Source organism: Sminthopsis crassicaudata, chromosome 1 (genome assembly GCF_048593235.1).
Source record: "Sminthopsis crassicaudata isolate SCR6 chromosome 1, ASM4859323v1, whole genome shotgun sequence".
NCBI classification, from domain to species: domain Eukaryota; kingdom Metazoa; phylum Chordata; class Mammalia; order Dasyuromorphia; family Dasyuridae; genus Sminthopsis; species Sminthopsis crassicaudata.
This window is the reverse complement of record NC_133617.1, coordinates 593,393,360-593,419,897: the sequence shown is the minus strand read 5'-3', so window position 1 is coordinate 593,419,897 and position 26,538 is coordinate 593,393,360. Positions and strand designations below refer to the sequence as shown.

Below are 26,538 nucleotides of genomic sequence, written 5' to 3'. Positions count from 1 at the left end.
TCGCCACCCCAGCTATCCTATCTCCCTGATACTAGAAGAGAAGAAAGTAAATCTCTATCCTACTCCCCAGCACTGATCAATGAATAAAGGCCTGTGTTCCCTTAGACAAAAAAGGGTTTTGACATAATATGCTTTTCTAGCTAAGTCCTTTTTAAAAAGAAGATATTTCTATTTTAAATTTCCTCCAGGAGAAAATGAAAAAGGCTGCTGGATATCTGATAAGGAAGGACAAAAGCTGCAGCAAACCATGAGACTGCTAAACAGGAAAACAAAGTCACCTTATACTGACTCTTCTTCAAGTTACTTTCTTTTTTCCAGGTCAAACTTATTACAGAGAAGAATTTAGGCATCTCCCTGGAAACTCAGGAATGATTTCATGAGCTAGAGTCACTCCACAAACTTTCCAGACTCTGGTTTCCTCATTTAAACAATGTAGCTTTCTCTGAATCCTTAAAACAAAACCACCCAAAGAAATGAGAATATGGGAGAAGCGCCACTAAGTGATAGACAAGCCCAAGGCTTGTGAATTTTTCTGACTGACCATTCAACAGGTTGGCCCTGCAAGTTTTGAGAAGGGAAAACTTCCTTCACACACATAATAGAGTTCTGATGGCATGTTGCCATCTGTCGCTTGTCACATTGTTGTAGCACATGTTGAGCTCTGCCCTTACTCAGGAACCCTGCCAGTTAGTTGACATATACTCCAGAGACTGGTACCATTTGGAGGTAGAGAACATGATTTATGATTTATACACTGACCTCCTGACCAAATCTAATCATTATTTTCAGTTGATAAGCCTCCAAAGCTTTTCTGAGGTCTAGCTCTGTTAACAATTCCCTTTCTTCTGAACACTTGGAAAGCTGAGCATCAGAAATGACTTTCTTTGTTTTATTTACTTTATGACTTTCTAGTCACTTATTTTCTGCTAATCTTATTTAACTAGAAAGATTATTGTAATGATTAATAAGAATGTTAAATACCACACTCTATTTTAGTCTGAAGATATCATCTACATAAACCACAATAGTATTTCTATTATTTTTACCTAATTGTGGAATGGAAGTAAAACTGAATTCTTAAATACTGTGGCCAGCAGATCATAGCTTCAGAGAAGTCCTGAGAAGTCAGAAAGGTTTCTAGAGTAGGGTTTGCAATGATCTTAGTGTTCGGGATCTAAGAAACAACCTGAATTCAGAGTTTCAGTGCCAGAACCTCAACCAACAAGGGGCTAACTTTTTGTTCAAAACAACTTATGAAGACCTTCAAAACTAAGTTATAAAGAGGTTGTGACCTGAGTTGACCAAAAAACAATCATTAAAATAAAATCACAGATTTTTGAACATATAAAATAAACCACAGAATTTTGGATCTCTGAGGCTTGAATCAATAGTATAATTCTCTTTTCAAAATCTTTCCAAATATAGTTAAACTATTCCATATTAAATTATCATGTACTCTCAAAAATCCTTGCCCTCTTGACTGATCATTGATTATAACTTGTCAAACTCCAAATTTCCATTATCTTTCTCTCCTCCTACTCACATGCTAAATAAATAGTGCTAGAAAAAAGATATTTTAATTACAATTATTACACATTTTTATCTAATCTAATGGCAGCAATACAATTCTTCTACTTTTCTCTATTGATTCTCTATGATGTCCTTCACATCACACTTCACAGTGGGTGTTGTAAACCTCTTCTTGAGCCTTCTACTCCTTCTCCTTCAGCAAAAGACCATACTTAAAAGGGAAAATGGGGCATTCTCAATGAACTCTTTTCCCTGCTCACATTTCTAAACTCTTTGACATCATTCTTAGTTTTCTCTGATGAAAAAGTAGAGCTTCTCCTTATCAACGTATCACCTCTTCTTGTGATTTTAATCCAAAACTGAGAATTTCTTCAAATAGATTCTCCCTTGTAATCATCCAGTCTCAGAATCAATACTAGCTCACACTTTTGAATAGATTCTAAAGTGACTGTACCTATAAACATTTGTATTGAAATAATTTTCCAGCTTAAGATATCTTGGACAGATTTCAGGAAAAGTCTGTTTCACTTGGGTAGGGAGAAACATGGTCCAGTGAGGTATGGTGCAGAGAATATAGTGACAGGGTCTTCATCAAAGTATAGTAGAGGTGAAGAGGTCTCTTCTCCTGCTTTAAATGGCCAGTGACTCAGCAAGCCAGCTGTGAGATCTCCAATCCAAGTAGAGAAGTCAAATTATGAGCTCTAGAACCCCAGGATGAGAGATGTGGCTAAGCCAGGTAAACCCAGTGCAATGGGAAAGCTGCCAGTAGTACTACCCCAGATAAAAAAATCAATGAGAGATCTCTGTTCACCCACAAAAAAAGGCTTGGAACAATCTTCCCTGTGCTTTAGGAGCAAAGCTAAATTATAAAATATGTGAGCAAAACCCAAAAAGAGCCGTAATAATAGAAAGCTACTAAGGAGACAGGAAAGATCAGAAGACAGCAGTGGCAAAATGCCTACATGTGAAGCCTCAAAAAGAGATATGATCTAGTTTCATACTCAAAAGGGTCTTTCCTTGAAAGAGCTCAAAAATGACTTCAAAAAACAAGCAATGGAGATTTTTTAAAAATGGGGAAAAATTAGAATTATTCAGAATTAAGAAAAAATCAAGAGCTTGGGGAAAGAAGCACAGAAATTGAAGAAAACAATTTCTTAAAAATACAATTGGCAAAATGGGGAGGAGGGAGGAATCCACTGAATGAAACAACTTTTAAAATTACAATAGGTCGAATGAAAAAGAATTTTTAAAAAGCTAACTGGAAAAGATAAATCATTAAAAATTAAAATTGAACATGTTTAAGAGAATTGATCCATCAAGAATTTTTAAAAAATGAAAAAATAAGATAAAATATAAAATACCTCTTTATAAAAAAACAAAACAAAACAAAACAAAACAAAACAAAACAAAACAAAACAAAACAAAAAAAAAAAAAAAAAACTTGGAAAACAGACCCAGGAGAGATAATTTAAGAGTAATTGGACTATCTAAAAGTCATGATCCAAAAAAGAGCTTGGATAATATCTATTAACATATCATCAAGGAAAATTGTTCTGGTATGCTAGAATCAAAGAGTGAAATAGTCATTGAAAGATTTTAACAATTACTTTCTAAAAGAGATCTCAAAATGAAAACTCCAAGGAATATTATAGCTAAATTCCAGAATTATCAGGTCAAGGAGAAAATACTGCATGTAGCCAGAAAGAAACAATTAAAATCAAGAAACCACAATCAGGATTATCCATGACTTAGCAGACTCCACATTAAAGTATTGGAAAGTATGGAATGTGATATTCATGAAGGCAAAGGAGCTTTTTCAACTACTCAGGAAAATTGAGCATAGTCTTTCAGGGAAGAAGATGGACATTAAATGAAATAGGGGATTTTCAGTCATTTCTGATGAAAAGACTAGTTCTGAATAGAAACTTCATCTTCAGGACTCAAGAGAAGCATAAGAAGGTAAACAGGAAAGAGAAAAAAAAAGTTGTTTAAAGATTAAACTGCTTACATTGATACATGGGGAATGACACTTGTAACTTGAGAATTGTACCTTTGTTAGGGCAGTTAGAAGTGATATTCATAGGTAGAGGGAGTGGGAATAAGTTGACTTTCATATGATGATACAAAAAAAAAAGAGAGAGAATTAAAGGGTGGAAGATGGATTATACTGAGAGAAGAGGAAAGGGGAGATAAAATAGGGTAAATCACATCACATACAAAAGACCTATTAGAGTAGAAAAAAAGGAGAAGGATGACCACTGTTTGAACTTTTATAAGATTTGGCTCAAAGAAGGAAAAAATATAAACACATAAATCAGAAAAAAAGAAATTTATTTTACCCTACAGGAAAGTAAGAAGGGAAAAAAGAAAGAAAAGTACAAATGGGAAAAATAGGATAGAAGGAAATACATAGATAGTAATTATAACTGTGAATGTGAATGGTATAAATTCTGTCATAAAATGGAAGCAGGAAACAGAGAGGATTAAAAGCCAGAATACTGCAATATGTTGTTTATAAGAAATACATTTGAAGCAAAGAGATAACACAGAGTAAAGATAACATACTAAAGAAAAATATATTATGCTTCAACTGAATTTTTTTTTAAATAATAATAGTTTTCATTTACCAGATATTTGCATGGGTAATTTTAGAATGTTGACAATTGCTGAAACTTTTTTTTTTCCAATTTTTTCCCTCCCCTCCCCCAGATGGCAGGTCGACCAATACATATTAAATATGTTAGAGTATAAATTAAATACAATATATGTATACATGACCAAACAGTTGTTTTGTTCAGCTGAATTTTTTTTAAAAAGCAGAGGTGTAATGATCCTGATTTCAGAAAAAAAAAAAGCAAAAATTATCTAATTAAAAGAGATATGGAAGGAAACTACATCTTGCTAAAGGGTGAAGTATTATCAATACTAAATATATAGGCAGCAACTTATATAACATCCAAATTCTTAGAGAAGCTAGGTGAGTTGCAGTAAGAAAAAGTCAGCAAAACTATATTAGTGGGGGATTTTGACCTCCCACTCTCAGACTAGGTAAATATAACCATAAAATAAACAAAGAAATTAAGCAGGTGAATAGAATTTTAGGAAAGATAGGTATGATAAATCTTTGGAGAAAATTGAAAGGGGATAGAAAGCAATATGCTATCTGCTCAGCAGTGCATAACATCTACACAAAAATTGACCACATATTATGACATAAAAATATCATAATCAAATGTAGAAAACAGAAATAATAGCTTCATCATTTTCAGATGATAATGCAATAAAAATTATGTATAATAAAGAGTAATGGAAAAATAAACCTCAAATTAATTGAAAACTCAAAAAAATGGATGATTAAAACAACAAATCATAGAAACAATCATTAATTTCATCAAGAGAATGATTATGAGACAATATAATAAAATTTATAGGAAGAAGCCAAAGCAATTCTTAAGGGTAATATTACAGCTCTAGTTGCTTACATGAATTAAGTGGAGAAAGAGAAGGTCAATTGGTTATGCAACTTAAAAAAGATAAAAAAAAAAAAAAGATCAAATAAAAAAAAAAACAAATAACAAGTCAAAGGAAAGATTAATAAAATTGAAAGTAAAAAAAAAAAACTATTGAATGAATAAATAAAACAGTCTTTGTTTTATGGAAGAAAAAACAACAAAACAGATAAACCTTTGGCAAATTTGATAGAAAAAGGAAAGTGGAAAACTAATATCAAAAAATGAAAAAGGTGCCACCAATGAAGAGGAAAAAAAAGCAATAATTAGGAGCTACGGTGCCCAATTATATGCCAATAAATCTGACAATCTAATTAAAAATTATGAATACTTACAAACATATAAATTGCCCACATTAACAGAAGAAGAAATTAAAAACTTAAATAATCTCACATTATCAATGACCTCCCTAAGAAAAAGTCTCCATGTACAGATGGATTTACAAATGAATTCTACTAAATATTTAGAACTAATTCTTATATTATATAAACTATTTGGGAAAATAGATGAAGAAGGAATCCTAGCAAATTCCTTTTTATGACACTAATATGACACTAATAAATGCTATTAATACTTAATAGTATTAATACTTAAACCAGAGACAAAAAAGAGAAAGACTATTGTAGACCAATTTTCCTAATAAATATTGATGCAAAGTTTTTAAATAAAATATTAGCAAAGAGATTACAGAATTTTATCCCCAGGATAATACACCATGATCAAGTGGGATTTATACCACTAATGCAGGACTGATTCAATATCAGCCCTGATATCAGGGCTATAGACATAATTACCATATCAATAACAAAACTAACACAAAATCATAAGATTATCTCCATACACGCAGAAAAAGCAGCTGACAAAGTACAACACATTACTGATTATAAAACAATTAGAAAGCATAGGAATAAATAGAGTTTTCCTTAAAATAATAAATAGCATCTATCTAAAAACATCAGTAAGCCTTATATATAATAGGGATAAGTTAGAAGCATTTCCAGTAAGATTAGGGGTGAAACAAAGAAGCTCATTAAATTCACCACTAATTTTCAATAATATTCTAGAAATGTTTCCTTTAGCAATGAGAAGAAAAAGAAATGTAAAGAATTAGAGTAGGCAATGAGGATAATAAGCTATTACTCTTTGCCCATGATATGATGCTATATTTAGAGAATCGTAGAAAACCAACTCAAAAACTACTTGAAACAATTAACAGCTTTAGCAAAGTTGCACAATATAAAATAAACTCACATAAATCATTAGCTTTTCTATGTGACCAATAAAACCCATTAGCAAGAAACATAAAGAGAAATCTCACTTTAAATAACGGTAGTCAATATAAAAAAATTTTTGAATCTACCTGCCAAGACAAACTTCAGGAACTATATAAATACAATTACAAAATTCTTTTCATACAAATAAAGTCAAATTTAGATAATTAGAGAAATAACAATTCCTCATGAGTAGGCCAAGCTAATAACAAAAATGACAATTCTTCCTAAATTAATCTACTTATTGAGTGTCATATCAAATTGCCAAAAATTGCTTTGTATAGCTAGAAAAAATAATAACAAAATTCATATGGAAGAGCAAAAGGTCAAGAATATCAAGGGGAATTAATAAAAAAATGTAGAGAAATGTCTAATAGTAGCAGACTTAAAAACTATATTATAAAGTGCCAGTCATCAAAACCATTTGGTACTGGCAAGAAATAGAGTAGTATATCAGTGGAATAGGTTAGGTTAAACAAGACACAATGGTCAATGACTATAGTAATCTATTGTTTGATAAACCCAAAGACTTACACTTCTGGGATAAGAACACACTCTGACAAAAGTAGCTGGGAAAATAGTATGGCAGAAACTAGGTATTGATCAATACCCAATACCCTATACCAAGATAAGGTCAAAATAGATTTATGATTTAGACATAAAGGATGATACTATAAGCAATTAGGTGAGCAAGTGATAGTCTATCTGTCAGATCTTTTGGAGAGGGAATGAATTTATGGCCAAAGAAGAACTAGACCACATAATACAAGGCAAAATAGATAATTTAGATGGCATTAAATTAAAAAGGGTTTGCATACGCAAAACCAATCCAGCTAAGATTATGAGAAACTTAGGAAACAATTTTAACAGACAGTATTTCTAATAAAGAGTTTATTTCTAAAATATATAGGAAACTGACTCAAACTGATAAGAATACAAGTCATTCTCCAATGGATAGTCAAAGCTATGAACAGACAATTTTCAGGGGAAGAAAGTAAAGCAATTTATATTTATCTAGAAAAAATTCTCTAAATCACTACTAATTAGAGAAATAACAAGTCAACTCTGAGATATCACTTCATAACTATCAGATCAGCTCAGATGATAGAAAAATATGATGACTAATGTTGGAGGGGATATGGGGGGAAATGGGATAGTTTTGTAAGGTTGGTGAAACTTTGAAATGACCCAACCATTCTGGAGAGCAATTTAGAACAATAAAGCTAAAGAGCTAAAAGATGATAAAACTGTGTATATCCTTTAATCCAGCAGTGTCACTACTGGGTCTGTATCCCAAAGAAATTATTAAAAAGGGATAAGGACCTCCATGTGCAAAAATGTTTATAGCAGCTCTTTTTTTAGTAACAAGGAAATAGAAATTGAGTGGATACCCATTAGTTGTGAAATGGCTGAATAAATCAAGAGTATTTGAAAGTAATAGAATGTTATTGTTTTATAAGAAGTGATGAATAGGCTGCCTTTGGAAAGACTTAAATGAAATGATGTTTTGTGAAGTGAGTAGAACCAAGAAAACCTTGTACATAGTAGTGGTAAGATTATGTGGTGATTAACAATGATAGACTTAAGCTCTTCTCAGCAATGTGGTTATTATCCAAGACATTTTCAATAGAATGGGAACTGAAAATGCCATTCACATTCAGAGAACAATGGGGACCAACTATGAATAGAAGTCTAGTATTTTCACCAGGGATCTTTTGTTTTTCTTTCTTATTTTTTCCCCCCAATTTGGGTCTGATGTTTCTTGTACAACATGATAAATATGGAAATATGTTTAAAAGGACTTTACATGTATAACCCATATCAGATTATTTACTGTCTTGGGGAGGGGAGAGGTTAGGGAGGAAGAAAAGAATTGGAACACAAAATCTTACAAATATTAATGTTGAAAAATATCTTTACAAATTATTGGAAAAATAAAATCTATTGAGAAAAAAAAGAACAGTGACTATCTACCATTTCCTATTTGTATTAGCAGCATTTTGCAGTTCTTGGCACACAAGCACTTAAATGCCTTTTAAAATCCTTTATTAATTTATTTGTTCATTCTAAACAATCTCTCAGTGATCTCATCAACTTTACTCCTAAATTCATAGATATGACCTGATTCTCTATCCTAATACTTAATCCCCTATTACTGATTCCTTTTTGGACCCATCTTGTTGATATCTCAAACTATACAGGTTTAAAACATAATTTACTTTCTCCCAAAACACACTTCTGTCTTGGCTTGCCCTAGTTTTGCCAAAGACATTACAATTCTTCCAGTGATCTGGTTTTACAACCTCTTGGTGTGGCATGTCTCATCTTTTGCTTTACCCTTCTTCAAACAGACAACATTCTAGTTCATATCTTCTCATTGGACTATTGCACAATTTCTTAATTGTTTTTCCCTGATGCAAGTCTATTCTTAATTTGAGTCCATTCTCTAAATTACTTGTCAAGGAAATATTCTTAAAGCACATATCTGATTGTGTCCTACCTTGGATCAATAAGCTACAGAGACTGTATTATTACTCTGTTAAGCTGTTTGGATATGGTAGGTGATTTTTTTTTTTTTTTTTTTTTTGCTTTATCTTGCTGGGATCTAGGATTACATAGCATTCCCCAGCCATCTACTCAGCATTCCCCTAGTAAGTCTCCTTAACCGCCTTTTTTGTAGCACCTCTCTATATGTTCCTATATGAATAAGGGTACAAATTATTTAAAGCCAGAAGATACCTCACTTGCTTGTATGGCTGTGTTTAGCACAGTGTTTGAAACATAGTAAGTACATAATAAACATCTACTTCTAAGTCTGTTTCTGTCTCTCTGTCTCTGTCTCCTTCTCTGTCTCTCTCTACATTTGTATTATACATTAGTCTTTTCCATGCAACGTATGATGCAACTAAACTGGCTTACTCAGTGGGTAGGCAACATATAAATATGTATGACATTCCATCTCTCGTGTCCTTGTCTTTGCACAATTTACTCCACATGCTTAGAAAGCACTTCCTCCATAACTCTTGACTCTTGTCATCTCCAGTTTCCTATAGAAATAAGCTTAAATATCCCTGCTAATATGAGATTTTCATTATTGCTTCCAGCTGTTAGGGGCTAGATCATTAAAAAATGATATTGTATTTATTGTTTATATTTTGCTTCCTCCAGTAGAGTGTAAAATCCAGAGAGAGAGACAGCAAGAGTGAGAGCAAGAGAGTGAGAGTAAGAGAGTGAGAGTGAGAGTGAAAGCCAGAGAGAATTCTTTCATTTTGATCTTTCTAACCTCAATTTGTAACAAAAGTCTTTGTACATAGTATGTGACTAATAAGAGTGCTTATTAATTGATTGGTGTGTTTTTGTAACCATTTATTAGCCTTTCCTCATGTTATAGCATTGTTTTTAAGTTGCCCTGAATTTTCAGGGAAAAGAAGAAACAAAAATCCTTCTGCCTAACATGCTGAGATGCACTTCACAAATTTAGAGTGACTTTGTTGTGCTATTTAATGGCAATATTTCCATCCCAAAAATGATGTGGGGAGGCACAAAGTCTCTGATTATTGATTTCTGAATATTTTCTCTTGGATTCAGTAAGTTATTCCAGCAGTGACTCAATACTTATTATGTACCCACTGTGTTCAAAGCATCATATTCAACTCTTTAAGAAGTCCAAAAAAAAAGAAAACACAATCTCTTCTCTGAGGATGTAGTGTCATTTGGCACATCAGAGGTAATTTTCCCTAATTTTTTTGGTCTTTTTTTTGTCAGGTAGTCAAAATAATAATAACAACAACAATAATAAATCCACCAAGTGGTTTAAGCTCTAGGAATTTTCAAATTTGTTCTTTGTTTTGACCATGTAAGGATGCTTTGTGAATGTATGTAGTTTATCTATAACAGCTCAGGTGCTAAAACAGTATTAGCAGTTCTTCACATTATAGTTTGTGATATATGCTGGAAGAATTGTGGAATTTCTTTCTGAAAAAGATTATAATTATAAATACACTGCTAAGTGTATTTTGGAGGAGTCCAAATGGGTTTTTTTTTAAATAAAATTGCATGATATTTTCATTTTTCTCTAGATGACAATATCAAGCATTATCTAGCATTTCATCCAGAGTTTCAAAAGATATGGAAAGAATGTGGTAATAACCTATCAAATGAATCATATTTTTCTCAAGAAAAGCAAATAGTCTTAATGGTTTTAGTTAACCTGATTGTGATAGAGATTGGCATATATTTGAAAGTCATATGATTCTTCTTCATACTTCATTCTTGCCAATTTTTCTAAAATTATAAGTCTGTCAGTTCATTTTTAGGGAACAAGGATATATAGAAAGGATGAAAAAAAGAAACCCTCACTTATACATTCTTATTATCTATTTCTTGCCTTCTCTATCTCCTATTCTTTTAGGAAGATGGCACCTTGAAAGTGACAACGGAAATGGCCTGTCTTTTAGAGACTCTCAAATTTTCCAGGCACTAAGTAACTCTTGGCCTCAAGAAACACCATGATGTAAGTTAACTTGGTGAGGTCTCTCTGTTAGGTCACCAGCTTTCCATGTTCTGAGGTCAACTCTATAATATCCCTCATCTTTGTGTTAAGGGGGCTTGTACACAGAAAAACTAACAAGTCAAGGAAAGATGAAATTATTACAAAGATCGGGTAAAAAAAGTTCTAGCTCACATTATAAATAAACCTATGTTGTAGAGAGCATGTAATAGGAGACAGTAGTATAGATTTTCCTCCTGTTCTCCAAAAAAATTCCATTTAAAAGAAGATAGGCCAAACATGTCTTCATTCCTTCAAGCTACCCTCTTTTCTCTTCATGCTTTCTCTGTCATATCACATTACTTTATTAGCTCCCAGTCCTTTTCTATTTCCTTTAACGGATTATCTCCTCTCAATAGAATGCAAGGTTTTTGAGGATGGAGATTTTATTTTGACTTATATTTATATTTTCAGCACTTAGCATAATTAGTAAAGACTTACTGACTTGACTTGATATCAAGAAGAATTATTATTCTTATAGGCATCTTGGATCAGAAGATTGGGCCATCTATATCCACTGTATCCCTCTTCTCAATGATTTCAACAAGTGCTGAGAAAGTATTTGTTCTTTCCCCAGTTTCATCTCCCAGTGCCTATTAATTCACTATAATATCATTTTCTGTTTTGTTATACAATTTTTTTCATACTCTTCAAAAAACTGAATTATACTTCATACACAAAATTTCAGGGGTTAGTTAGGTGGGACATCAGATATAGCTATTGGACTTAGAAGCAGGAAGACCTGAGTACAAATCTGATCTTATTAGCTCTGTATGACCATAGATAAGTCATTTTACCTATTTGCCTCAATTTGTGGGGAGGATCTGTTAGGATTACAAGGTGAGAACTCAGGTTGTCTAAACAATTCTCTGGCTCAGAATTCACACCTTTGGTTCGGGCCTTTAAGGGGAGTTTACACCTTTGGACTTCTGAAGAGGAGTTTACATATTTAGAGGAGTTTACACCTTTAAAAGGAGCAAGTTCATTGGCTGTGGGAGTTCTCACAAGCCCATTCTCTGGGAGGATAAAAGAAAGAGGCAGCATTGAGCCTGGACAACAGTAGAGTCTGAGACAGAGTTGAGACTGAATTCTGGAAGGATAACTTCACAAGGATCAAATGTGATAATAAGCTGAGCACAATCCCTGCTATATAGTAGTAACTCTGTAAATTTATTATTACTATTATTATTAACAAAATGCAAGTTAAGCAGAGAATACAACCAAAATCATAGGATTATTTTCTAACTGTTCAAAGAAACTAAGTGAACTCAATTTGTCAATTAGAATAAATTTTCTAAAACAACAGAGAATTTTTATGTGGACATTTGGGGTTATCATATTTCTCTTAGGCTTAAAATGAATTAAATATTGCAATTTTTATATGGTAAAGACCATATATGACAGTAAATAAGGCAGAAGACATTTTTTTCCTACCATGTGGATCAAAGTAAGATGAGATTGAAAGAAAAGACACATCTTCTTCAGGAGAATGAGGTGCTAAGGAACATCTCTGAAAGATGGAACAAGAGTTGCTTGGAAAGTTCTCCTAAAAAGCAGGATGAAAGTTCCTTAGACATGTTCAAACCAAACTTCTGATTTGCGGAATAACTCTCTCTGCCTAGCACTTCAGTCCCTTCTAGAGGGTATACCAGGGCCTGAAGATACAGAGAGACAGTAAAATACTCATTGCCTTTAAGCAGACGCCATTCTACCAGAGGAGATAATATATATATATATATATATATGAGTTGATGTAAATTATATATAGTTTTTTTTTATATAGTATAAATTTAAAAGGGAAATTACTAACAGCTGAATAGAATCAGGAAAGACCTTATGTTGGAAATGTGCTTAGCCTACTTTTGAAGGAAACTGAGGATTCTGGGAGGCAGAAGTGAGGAGGAAATATATTCTAAAAAAATATTGATATCTCTTTAGTAATGTAGAAAATGGGTTGGAAAAAAGACTGGGAAGAGACAGAGAGCAGTTGAATAATCAATAATCTTCTATCTCTAAAGTAATAAGAAAAAATGTTCTAAATCACTATTGATTAGAGAAATACAAATTAAAGCAATTCTTAGGAACCACACACGACTCAGATTGGCTAAGATGACAAGAAAAGATAATAATAAATGTTGGAGGGGTTATGAGAAAACTAGGATACTAATGCATCATTGGTGGAGCCTTAAATGATCCAACCATTCTAGAGAGCAATTTTGGAATTATGCCCAAAGGGCTATAAAACTGTACATATACTTTCATCCAGCAGTGCCTTTATTGGGTCTATATTCTAAGAAAATAATAAAGGACAGACCCATATATGCAAAAATGTTTGCAACAGCTCTTTTTTGTGATAACAAAGAATTGGAAAATGAGCAGATGTCTAATAATTGGAGAATGGCTGAACAAGTGGTAATATATGAAGGTAACAGAATATTATTATTCTTTAAAAAATGATGAAAAAGCTGATTTTAGAAAGGCCTGGAAAGATTTACATGAACTGATGCTGAGCAAAACAAGCAGAACTAGGAATACACTGTACACAGTAAAAGCAAGATTGTGCAATGATCAATTATAAAAGATTTGGTTCTTCTCAGTGCTTCTGTGATCCAAGGCAATCCCAATAAACTTTGGATAAACAAATGTCATCTGCATCCAGAAAAAGAACTATGGATATTGAATGTAAATCAACACATGCTATATTTTCTTTTTTCCGTTTTTTTTTCCCCTCTCTTGTGGTTTTTCCCTTTTGTTCTGATTTTTCTCTCCCACCATGATTCATAAAGAAATGTATATTTTAAAAAATAATATACATGCATACCCAGAAATATTTTGATAATTGTGTTTTGATATAATAATCCTAGACATTTTATGAATTAAAAAAGAAACAGTATTCAGTAGTCATCTACTTAATCTAATATTTCTATGAAATGCACCATATATAGAAAAACATGCTTCAAAGAGAAGGAATGAGAGATCAAAGATATAAATTCCATAGGAGCCTTACATCGTTAAAGCAGGCAAATATGCAGTTTTTAAGTTATAGCTCTAGAGAAAAGACTACTTGTAAACACAAGAGAGCAGGGCATTTGGTCACAATTCCAGGATGGAGAGTTGAGTTAATATAGATGCAGAAAAAGAAACACTATAGTGTAAAGACCTGAGAAGTCATTGAATCCAATTTGCATCTTAAATATGAATTCCTCATGTAGCATTGCTAGTATGGTGAAGGTTGAGGGGAGAAAGGAATATCATCAAAAAATAAAGTTATGACTATCATTCACCAAGGGATGGTGAAGTCTCATATCCAGCCAGCACTTTTATTAGCATCTGCCTGTTTGAGATTTTGGAAGAGGTCTGTTTGTATAAACAGCTAAATTAAATAGCCCCTTTCCATCAAATGGGTCTCTTATGTAAGCACACAGGAGCACCTGCAACACAACACCTTCCCTGCTGCCCAAGTCAGAAGCTTAAGAACCCTTAAGAGCCAGTAATTATTTTCAGTTCAGCATGAGTTAATGATGCCATTTTCATTAGCACTAATGAGGGCTGAATGCCTGAGTCCGAATGCTATATTCTGGTAGACAATTTGATGTAGTATCAAATTCTACCTCACACATAGTTGGCAGTAAATGAAAGTTCTGAGCTTTACTTCTTGTCCTTAATGCTTTTCCAAATCTTTGAAACTTCTTGATAAGAGAGAAAAACCACTAAACAAATAAAACTTCAGAAATCCTATTTCATTTATTTTATCTAATCCATCTTTAAACTTTCCTGTGTCATGTACCTCTTAGGCAGTTCTATGGACTTTTGCTCAGAACAATGTTTTGTTTTTTTGATTAATTCATAAAATGTCTAGGATTATTATATCATAACACAATTATCAAAATATTTTTAATAAGACTCATAGATGCCTTCAATTCTAGATTCATGTTTCAGAGGATGTGCAATCTCATTAAGACAGACATCCCTCTATAGAAGTAAACTGCAACTCATCTTGACTTCTTCAAGCTTGTGATTCTTCAACTATTTTTTTTAACATGTTCCACAAAGGATCCATTCTATTATTATTTGTTCAATACCAGCATATTATCATGAAATACGAAGATTTACATGTACAAATGAAATTATAAATAGAAATTATGTCCAGTTCACACAATAGTGATAGAGGAAAATAGTTTCCCATTCTTTGACTAGTAAAGTTGTTGCATCCTATCTTCTTAAAATGAAATTCCCTGAGGGCCAAGTTGATTTTAATCTTGTATTTGAATTCTGAGCCACTTATTCCAGGTACAGAAAAAGCACTGAATAATAATGGATGATCATATCCCACTGTTTATCACACTTAACTGGGTGTGTACTTTGCTGTTCTTATTATTAGATTGTAAACTCCTAAAGAACAAAGACTTTGTCTTATTTCATCTTTGTATTCCATATTTTTGTTTTACAACATTTTAGACATACTGGAAGCTTAATGAGAGTTGAAAAATTACAGAACTGAATCAAATTAAACTAAATACCACATCAACTTGGTACCATATTATTTTCTAGTCTTATTACATATCACTTTCTGTTCACACTCTCAGTCTTCTTGCTGTTATTCATACCTCCATCTCCCATCTCTTTTCTTTCATTTCTTTCTCTTGGAATTACTGGTTTCCTTTTAGATTCCTTTTAGATTTTTAGATTGAGCTCACGTACCACCTTCTGCAAGGTCTTTTCTATCACCTACTAGTGTCCCACAGTTATACACATTTTCTATAAATCTAAATTGCTAAAATATAAATTCTTTGAGGAGCTTGCCTTAGTCTTTGTATCCTTAGAATTTAGTAAAGGGTGTGGCATATAGTGAGGGGTTAATAGATATTTTTTTTCTGGTTATGCATGTATATTATGTTTTTAAATATACATTTTAAGCAACCATTTACTGACAGTGAAAATGTACTCAAATATTTGTTGTTTGAAACTTTTTCCCAATTCAATCTAATAATCATTTTTGTTGTTATTCACTTATGTCCAACTCTATGTTACCTCATAATTTTTGTCCTTTTTTTGATGAAGATATGTAACGTGCTATTGTCTCTGGTCTAGAGGAGAGACTTCTTCCTCCAGAAAGCCGCCTCAAGTCTGGCCTAGAGCACAGACTCTCTATTTTTTGAGTGGCTCCCTCTTTTATCCTCCCAGAGAATGGTATTCTCCCCAAGTGTAATCCATTTTTGTAATCTGATTGTATTTTGGCTGACTTATCAGGTAATCCCCTTCTGCCATGTGATTGCTTTTCTGCTGGTTGATCAAATCAGAATCCTGACCTTCTAAAGGTTCTTTGGGTATAACATCAGCTGCCATCATGCCCCAAGTCTTTTTTGCCTGCAGCCCTGGACCTGGGCCCCTCATCCCATTTCCCTGAATTATTCTACACTCTGATGCCCAATGAAGTCCTCTGTTGCACTTTGGACATGGGGTTTTAGGTCTTCTCTCACCCTGTCTTCTCACTCTATCTCCATATCTACACTGAGCTCTTAGATGTCCAATTTTTCCACATTGGAAACACTGACAAATTTCTCTAGAAGTCCCTTGCCAGGAGGGACCCTGTCTTTCCATGTTCATCATCATCCGGGTGTAAAAAGCATTTGTTCCCACTGTAGCACAGCGTCTTATGATCTCCTCTAAAGGAGCATCTTTGTCTAATCCCCATATAATTCTTTTGCAAATCTCATTGGCATTTTCCTCAGCCAGATGTCTGGTCATTATTTTCTGTAGCTGCATTTTCTCCAATAGTTGTTTTGACAGCAGTTTGCAAATGTCCCACAAAATCTGCAAAAGGTTCATTGGGACCTTGCTCTATTTTAGTGAAAGCCTCTCCGCGATCTTTCTGTCCAGGGAGGACACCCCAAGCTTTTATTGCAGCCTTAGCAATTTGCTCATATAATGTCATGGTATAATGAATCTGTTCTGAATTCTCTCCATACTGACCTTCACCAGCTAAGTGCTCAAAAGTGAATTGTGTGTTAACTCCTATTTCCAAATTGCATCTGACTTGGATTTTACACAATTCATGAAACTCCACAAGCCATAACAAATTTTGTCCAGGTTCGAGACATGTCTTTGCTATGGATTTCCAATCATTTGGGGTTAGGACTTCATAAGACAAACCATCTAGTAACATTTTAACAAATTGCGATGGTCCAGTCTAGCTCCTCTGAAGGGCTCAGAATAAGTCCTTGTCAGGATAAGCAAAAGTCCTTGCCTGACATTGGGCCCCAATATGTAACGTGCTGTTGCCTCCAGAGACTGCCGATTGCTCTCTGGTCTAGAGGAGAGACTTCTTCCTTCAGAGAGCCGCCTCAAGTCTGGCCTAGAGCAGAGACTTTCTATCTTTTGAGTGCCTCCCTCTTTTATCCTCCCAGAGAATGGGCATGGAATAAGGCAAAGGCTTCTGGGAAAAATTACTTCAACCAATGAACTTGCTCCTCCTAAGCATGCAAGCTCCTCCCCAGGAATTCACAAGTCAAACTCCCAGTAAAGGCCAGAACTAGAGAATTGTTAAGTACTGACTTAGCACTTAGTAAAAACCTAATATCTCATTATCTCATTAGCACTTAGTAAGAACTTAACATGGATACTTGATTGATTTGCTACTTGTCTCTAGGATGTCTCCATTTTATAGATGAGGAACTAAGGCAAATAGAGATTAAGAGATTTGCCCACGGTCACAGAGGTGCTAAGTGTCAGAGGTTGGATTTTAATTCCAATCTTCCTGACTTTAGATCTGATGCTCTATCCACTGAATTAACTAGCTGCACTTTGACAAATAAATAAACCAGTTCTGAACAAAGGTTTGTTATTGTCGGTCTTTAGTTATTTTCAATTGTGTCTAACTCTTTATGAACCCTTTGGGGATTTTCTTGACAAAGATATTGCAGTGGTTTGCCATTTTCTTCACCAGTTCATTTTACAGATGAGGAAACTGAGGCAAATGATTAAATGATTTGCCCAATGTTACATAGCTTGTAAGTATCAGAGTCTGAATTTGAAGTCATTTTCCTGACTCTAAGCCTGACATGCTTTCTACTATACTATCTACTCAGTTATCATTTGCCAAGTGCTTAACCACTTGCTTACTCAATGACATGTTAGGGGTTGGGAATAGCAAAAAACAAATGAAACAGTTTCTTTCTCTCTAAGAGCTTTCATTTTACTGAAAAAAGTTAAATTGCTTTTTTCCAGTTTGTGTCCCTTCATCATCATCTTTCTTGTATCTGTTTTCATCTATATTTGGGCAAGATTGTAATAAAAGGACTTGTCCCCAAAAGTATCTGCTGTCAGGAAATAACTGCAGAGGCATCGAACTCATTTACTTTTCTGACTTTGTTCCTTGCTTTGATAAAACACTCAATGCCTCCTGAAATAGGGCTCCATTAGGTATTGATGAAACTGCTTCCACCCACACCAAAGCATGCAATTTTTGCTCTATTTTCCCCCTAAAAATTCGATATAAAAATTCAGTCATCACCTGAGGCTCTTCTGTCAGGAAAAAAATAACTTAGTTGGTAATAGCTAAATGTTTCACACTTTGTTCATAAATTATATGTTTTTGAAGGTGAAAATGGAGACACTGTCCAAAATTGAGCTCAAACTTGTATCATCATCCCATTTCCCACCTCTGTCATTAGTCCATTCAATATCCCTACATTGGCCCTGGTATACAACTGTGCAACTTTGTGAGCTTGACTGTGTTTCTTCATTTCATTTCATTCTCTTAGGACCAGTGGTCCTCAAACTTTTTAAATAGGGGGCCAGTTCACTGTCCCTCAGACTGTGGGAGAGCTGGACTATAGTAAAAACTTGTTTCTACCATATGCTTGTTTGTCCATTGCCATTTGCCCTCAATTTAAAGTCTTTTGAAGCTGTTGTATTTCATTACTTAGCAGTTACAACAGTTACAATTGGTAAGTAGACAGAGCTTTGTTTCAGAAAGAAGGATGGGGTCATTAAAAAAATTTTCTTAATCTGGCAAAAAATACATTTGCTGCCAGAAAATATTTAATGATAATTTTTATATGATTGTTGATAGGTTTGATTTCCTCTCCCCAAAAACTGTCAATTCATATCCTTTGACCATTTATCAGCTGGGAAATAACATTTGATAAACTTTGCTCAGTTTGAGAAATTAGATCTTTATCAAAGAAACTTGAAAATCTCCTTCTCCCCTTTCTCTGAGCCTCAGTTTCATCATTTAAAAATGAGGGAATATGAGGGCAGCTAGGTGGTGCAGTGGTTGGAGCACCAGCTCTGAAGGCAAGAGGACCTGAATTCAAATCTGGTCTCAGACAATTAACACTTCCTAGCTATGTCACCCTGGGCAAGTCACTTAACTCCAATTACCTCGGGGGAAAAAATTAGGGAATTTGACTTGATAGCCTCTATGATCCTTTACAAATCCATGATCCTATAATATACTCTAAGTGATTTGCTTAGGAGAATAGTTAGATGATTTTTTCATACTTCAAATCACATGCATCTAAAAAACATCTTATACCTAGGTCTCTGTCTATTCTTACGTATACTCCAACATATCTATTAAATTGATTTTGTTCAAAAGAAAGACACTAAAATATCAGCCTACTAGAAAATCTGAGATCCTTGCAACTGACATATTTTCTTAAAAATATCAGAAGTATCTCTTAGTTAACTTTTTGACAAAATTACCATCACACTCCTACTAGAACAACTAATTTTAAATTAGTTCAGAAAAACAATTGGAAGTCTTGTGTTCTCTGTGAAACACCCCTTCTACTTCCCTAGAATAACAAAAAAAACCTTTTAATGTGAGTTCCAGTTACATCTGGACCAGGCAGGACTGCTAAAATAAAAACAAAACAAAACAAAAACACAGTAACAAAAAAGGGAAAAAATATAACAGCTTAGAGCAGTATTAAATTATTATTGATAATCACATCTAAATTAAAATTTGAGAACTTTCTCTCAGCTGGGGAATTACATTCTAGAAAAAGATGAACTGCTTTCTCTATTAGGTAGATATAGAGGGCAAAAACTTTGGAGAAGTATACCTGAAACAAGGTGTTATCTCAGTAGAATTGATGAGATGATGGTTCTTTAAGTCACATATATTCAGTATACTGTAATGTAATTGTACTAAGGTATATAAGGGCTGAGAAGCATTGGAAATGATACATTTCATTTTAGCCCAGCCTTGTGGTGGCTGTCCTGCCTTCATCACTTCTCCAACTAAAGACAAGGCCTGTCCAAAGGACCTCCAGAAAGCTAGCCCAAACATTAAATTTTGGGCACCAGAATGTATGTATTTTTTTCTGGAGGTCCTTCAGACAGGCCTTGGCCTCAGCAGGATAGTCACCATAAGGATGGACAAGAATAGAGTCCAAAATTATTATTATCTCTTTCACAGTCTATGTCTGTTATAGTCTAACTCAGTCTCAGTCTGACCCAGTCTCCTCCAGCAGTCTGCCAGTCTGCCAGTCTCAACCAATCTCAGCCTGAGTCTGACTTTGTCCCCAGTTCTCTAAGCTTTTAAATATCCTCTTACAATTACATCATTACAGTATACTGAGTATAAGCCAATATAGAGTGATTATATCATGATATCAAGCTAAAGCAATTATATCATTATATCACATTAGGTATATGTGAACTAGAGAACCATTATCTCATCAATTCCATTGGTTTAAAACCTTGTTTCAAGTATGCTTCTCCAGAGTTTCTACCCTCTAAATCTCCCATTTTCTTTTGTTTTAGAACACAGGTGGTGGTCTTGCCCTCCCTGACTTCTCAAGAAGAGAGGTAAAAACACCAAAAAAGGAGGTGATCATGCCCTCCCTGACTTCTCAGGAAGATGAGAACACTAAACCAGATATTGTTAGCAGGTGTCCTCTGGATTGAAGAGTCTTACTTGAAACAGGTATATATAAATTCATCAGCATGGGAAGTATTACACAAGCACATAGTAATTTGACAAAGGCTTATAGTAATATAACAAACAACATAATCAATATGAGGATTTATACATGTCCATAAGTCCTAGAAGGAGGGTATATAAATAGCAATCACAAATACACCTTCTTCAGCAGCCAAGAGATAGTCCAAAACCAAACCTACTTTATGTGTCAGGGAATCCAATGATTCCTGCAGATTTTGAAGTCCTGCAACAGTCTTATCAACAATTTTTGATGTTCACTGTCATGCACTTTCAGTGGCACATGTGGTCAGAGATGGAAACATCTGATGTTTCTTGGGTCTTTTCCTTTGTTTCAAGGGTCTTCTCCATCTCTCTCCAATGGACAAGATGAATACTCCTCATTGGCATCCATCTGATTCCTTCTCCATCTGTAGAGATATAACAAACCCTCTCCCCCCACACCCCAAGCAGTTAACCTATCTGGTCCCTTCCATTCACCACTTTCTGGATCTCTCCATATCACTTGGCAATTATCTAAAAATAGTGGAATTGCTCTCACTGGACACTGCCCTTCTGGTGAGTTATAAAACCTGTGTGCCAGAACCAGTCCATCTTTATCAAAAATAAAAAAAAATTAATAGTGTAAAGAGCTAAATTTAAAAGTTCTCTAGGGTTACCTGTGGCTCCTCCTTTCTTTTGTTTTTGGAGGAGCATCTTGATGTTTCTGTTTCTCCTCTCTACTATTGCCTGTCCTTGAGGATTAAAAGGTATGTCAATGGTATGTAAAATCTGATACTGTACACAAAACTGTGCAAAATGTTTAGAAGTATATGCAGGTCTATTATCTGTTTTTATTGCTTGTGGCACACCCATAATTGCAAAAGCTTGTATAAGGAATTCAGTGACCACTCAGGCTGTCTCTTTTGCTGCTGGTATTGCAAAAGTAAATCCTGAAAAGGTGTCTACTACAAAAATGGATAAAAGACAGACGACCAAATGAGTTGATGCAAAGTGAAGTGAGCAGTGAAGAGAACATTATACACAGTAACAGCTATATAGTGGAATGATCAGTTAGTTATCTTTGATAGTTCTTTTTAGCAATACAATGATCCAAGAGAACTACTCATTATGGAAAATGCTATCCACATCCCAAGAAAGAATGATAGAGTCTGAATGAAAATTGAAGCACACTCTTTACTTTTTAAAATTTTTTCCCTTCTGTTCTATTTCTTCTTTCACAACATGACTAATATAGAAATATGTTTTACATAATTATACATAAATAACCTATATCAATCAATCAATATCTATGCTTGCATAATTGTACATAAACAACCTATATCAATCAATATATATGCTTACCATTGTAGGGAAGAAGGATGATGAAGAGAAAGAAAATTTGAAACTCAAAATTTTATCTAAAAAATGAATGTGGGGCATAGAATGTGGGGGTACAGTAGATAGAGCACCAGCCCTGATGTCAGGAGGACTTGAGTTCAAAACTGACCTCAAACACTTAATAATTCCTAGCTGTGTGACCTTGGGCAAAGTCACTTAACCCCAATTACTTCAGGGAAAATAAAATAATGTTTGCATTTTACATGTAATTAGAAAAAATACTATTTAAAAGAAATAATGTTAGATAAAATGATATATTTTACCCATTTATGTTATTAAAAGATTCAACATCATGATTTCAATGGTGTAGGGAATAATCATTGAAGAAGTTTCCTCCATCTAGACAAAAAAAGCAACTTCTATGGGATTAACATTTGAGAGTGTTTTAATTGGGGCACTGAGCAAGATTGAGTTGGTTGTTCAGTCACATGGCTAGTAAAAGCCAGAGGCACTTGGGGTTTTAAACTTGGATTTTTCTTAACTTTAAAGAGGGTTTCTTTTGCTTGCACCATGATATGGAATGTGGTATTCATGGTTTGTGGCACAATTATTGGTTTGGGACTATACTGACTAGATAGGCTCCTTCAATTTCCCCAAATGTGAGAAATGACTGCTGCAAATTCATAAGTATAAAATAGGAAAATACAAAACTATAAAAGGAAGAAAAGATCTTAGGTAGAAGAACCAATTCTTAGTATAAGAATCCAGTTTTTGTATTTCACAGGTTAGTTTTGAAGCTTCTTGTCAAAGAAATAGCCTTTTTACATGCTGTTTTGTCCCAACATCACAAGAACTCTGATGGGACAAGGATACCTGTTCTCAAACATGAAAGATGAAAGAAGTACAGGTCTCATTCCTGGAGTATTGACAGCTTAAAAGATATCTTCATATTCAATTGTTAATGGAGATGTAAGGATTATGAATGAGCTGTAATTATCAAGAATTAAGCCTTAAGATTTTGAATTGTTCAGAACTTTTGAAATCACCTAATCCAATCACTTTATGATACAGTTAAAACTTGAGAGAGGGTGTGTTTGGTTTTTGAATAAATTGTCAAGTGGAAGACAAATCCAGCATGATCTGATAGCCAGTATCTGTCCTTTTGTAAAGAAAAAAGAATAGCTAAGAATTATTTTCATTTCAATTCAACATTCATGAAGCTCCTCCTTGCCTTTTGAACCCTGTTCAGTATTTCTGGAGAAATCAAGAGCTATTCATTAATAACTGTTATATAAGATATAATGGCACCTTTACTTTCTTTCTAGTCCTGAAAACTGCCTACTGGTCACAAATTTGGAGGCATAATATATTTTTCTCATTATTCCTCCATATATCCTCTCAATATTTTGAATGTAAGTATCTTTAAAAATTATTTTAATATTTCTACAAATAATTATCATAACCATTAAAATTCTATTTTTTATTCTGTTTGATTTTCATTCCTAGTTCATTCTTGACCATACAATTAAGTTTGTTATTAATTTTCATTTCTGTTACCAACAACTCATTCAATGATTGCTTTCTACATGAATGAGTCGCCAGGATTTACCTTCTTATTGATCTTTTAAATGTATTAAGGATGAGAACTCAGCATTCAAATGTGTGTGCATGTTGAAAGTAGGGACTAGGAATGAGTTGCATACAAATGATAGAAAGGATGAAAAATTCTTGAGATATCTACTTTATATTAAAAATAAATATAGCACATTGACATTTTGTTTCTTTAAAAAAAGATAATTCCTTCATCCTTGATGCCTCCATTTTCTTTCTCCTTCCCTCCCACATAAGTTCTTTTGTTCCTCTGTTCTTTCATTCCTTCCTTCTTTCATACTTTCCATGAACTTCAATCTGTCATCTTTTATACACAAGATAGTCTTCTAGGCACTGTGTGGGATAAAAAGATGAATAAAATATAATTCAGAGGATACAATCAGGATTTGGTAGTCCATATAATTTCTCATTAGCTTTATGGTTATTTTTGTTAGTGTTTTCCCCTTTCAACTTAATGTTCACAATTGGTGCATAGGTATGGAGGCAAAGAAAAAGTTACACAGACTTACAAAAATAAAGTGAACATAAAAACAAAGAAACAGGATTAGAAAATAACCAGGAGGAAGAATCAACAAAATTGACATGATATGAGTTGTCTAATGCCAGTCTCCCCCTCTGGAGATCTTTAAAAGTTTGGCCAAATGCTTTCTAGCCTCAGGGCTCAGCATAATCTCGATCCTTTGTAATAAATTGCATTCCACAAAAAGGCTGCAGGCTTCAAAATGTAAAGCTGATGTAAAATATAATGGCATCTTGGTGTTCAGGATTTTGAGCAAGAAGATTTATTATGAAACTCAGAAATCTCTGTGGGCTCTTTGTAAAATTCCTTTCAACCACTCATGTTAGACCTCCCTTTTAATTTACCAAAGCTCACTTGTTGTAAGCCACTTGCTTAAAACAAAAGAGCAGTAGGCAGAAACAAAAGTATTAAAAGTTTAGAATCATAGTGACAGTGCTTGTTCTTAAAGCTATACTGGCACAACCAAAAGAAAACTGTCCTAGCTCATCTGGCCTTACTCAGATTAAGCCTATGGTTTTCTTGTAGAGGAATGGAGTTGTTCTTCACTGAGCAGAAGAAGAAGGTCATTTTGGAATTATGTACAGTAAGTAATATAAGTTTCTTCACAATATGGAGTGGAGGGAATAGAGGAAATAGAAGACTTGGTAATAAAGAATTGTGGATAAAAATCACCAAAGATCAGTTAATGTCCTTAGGATTTTGAGAGTTCCATGTCAATTGATCTCTGAGGCAACAATTATTTTTGAGAAAGCTATAAATTAAATATGGATCCAATACACACAATCAATGCATGCATAAATCAATAACATGAAGCTATGTAAAAGAAGATACAAAGGCCAGGATTACTGATTTGAGCAGCAGAGAACACCATCACCAAATCCCCTGCTATCTCAATCCCCCTATATAGTTTCTGGAAAGCTATACAATCAATTGTTCAATGGACAAGCATTTATTAAGTATTTACTGTGTGTTAAGCACTGTGATAAGCAGTAAGAACTTCCTCATGGAACTTACATCTTATATGAGTATGCCCTATTTACCTTGGATTACTAATTTGAATCTGGGAATTCATTGGAGGTCACCATGTCACCTACTTCCACCCTCTGAGTCCTAGAGAGATGAAGTGACATTGCTAAAGTCATGCAGGTACTAAGTGATAGAAACATGGTTTTAACCCAAGTTATCTCACTCCAGATCCTGCATTTTTTCTATCTGATAAGATAATTCTTGGGAAGCATTTATACTTTGAATGTATACTTTGTTTTGGCTACCAGGAGAGCATAGGTTCAAAGATTTTAACTGTAAAATGCCTAAGAAGTCATATACTGGGGCAGCTAGGTGGCGCAGTGGATAGAGCACCAGCCCTGAATTCAGGAGGACCCGAGTTCAAATCTGACCTCAGACACTTAACACTTCCTAGCTGAGTGACCTTGGGCAAGTCACTTAAACCCAGCCTCAGGGGAAACAACAACAACAAAAAAACAAGTCATATACTTTAAGCTTCTTTTTTTTAAAGATGAGAAAACAAGGTCACAAAGTTAATAAGGCTGGTCTTTAAAGACTAAGTATTTTCAGCATGAATGAGATGAGGTGAGATCTTTCAAGACAGTTGTGAAAATCGAGTAAGGCTTCATCTACTTCAGAGTTCGAGTAGGCCGGAAGGACTCTGAAGTTCGAGCAAAGGGCATTGCCTTCCCCTCTATGACATCTTCCTATTTCATCCAAATATGGGCAACTATGTACTTATTGGTCAAGTTCAATTTCATGGGTAGATCTCACGTTTAGAATGTAAGACTCTCAGCCAATGAGGATGAGGGTCAGTGGTGGGAGGGGGCGTTTTGCGTTAGAGATTAAAGGGGCTGTCCTGCCCACAGGAGGCGCTTCCTCTCTTCGATAGTCTAGAGAATGTACAATAAACTTTGCTTTTCTCTAGAGCTCTCTCCAGCTTTTTTATTAAATGGTGTTCCCTCACCATTTCCGTACCACACAAGCATTTAGCTAGTATATATACATTTTGAGTTTAACAAATAAGTGGGTGCTGTCATTTCTAATAATGTATGTCCTAGTCATAAATTAAAATTAAAATAACATTTATATAATGTTTACATTATATAAATTACCAGGCACTGTGCTAACCATTTTATAATTATCTTATTTGATCCTTTCAATAGCTCTGGGAAGTAGGAGCTATTATTATCTCTTTTACAGATGAGAAAATTTAGGTTAACAGAGATTAAATGACTTAGAGTCACACAGTAATTATCTGAAACTAGATT

General features: G+C 34.1%; 1 long non-coding RNA gene across 6 annotated transcripts in view; it reads right to left on the bottom strand.

Moving 5' to 3' along the window:
• LOC141551119 (uncharacterized) overlaps positions 1 to 26,538 on the bottom strand; it is a 1,110,497-nt gene that overhangs the window by 1,015,174 nt on the left and 68,785 nt on the right. The window contains exon 3 of one of the 6 annotated variants that reach the window (XR_012484785.1): positions 21,970 to 24,075. The exons of the other annotated variants lie outside the window; for them this stretch is intronic. This is a non-coding gene — a long non-coding RNA (uncharacterized LOC141551119). Of the gene's footprint in view, positions 1 to 21,969; positions 24,076 to 26,538 lie in introns of those variants that run through there. 6 annotated transcript variants of the gene reach the window in all.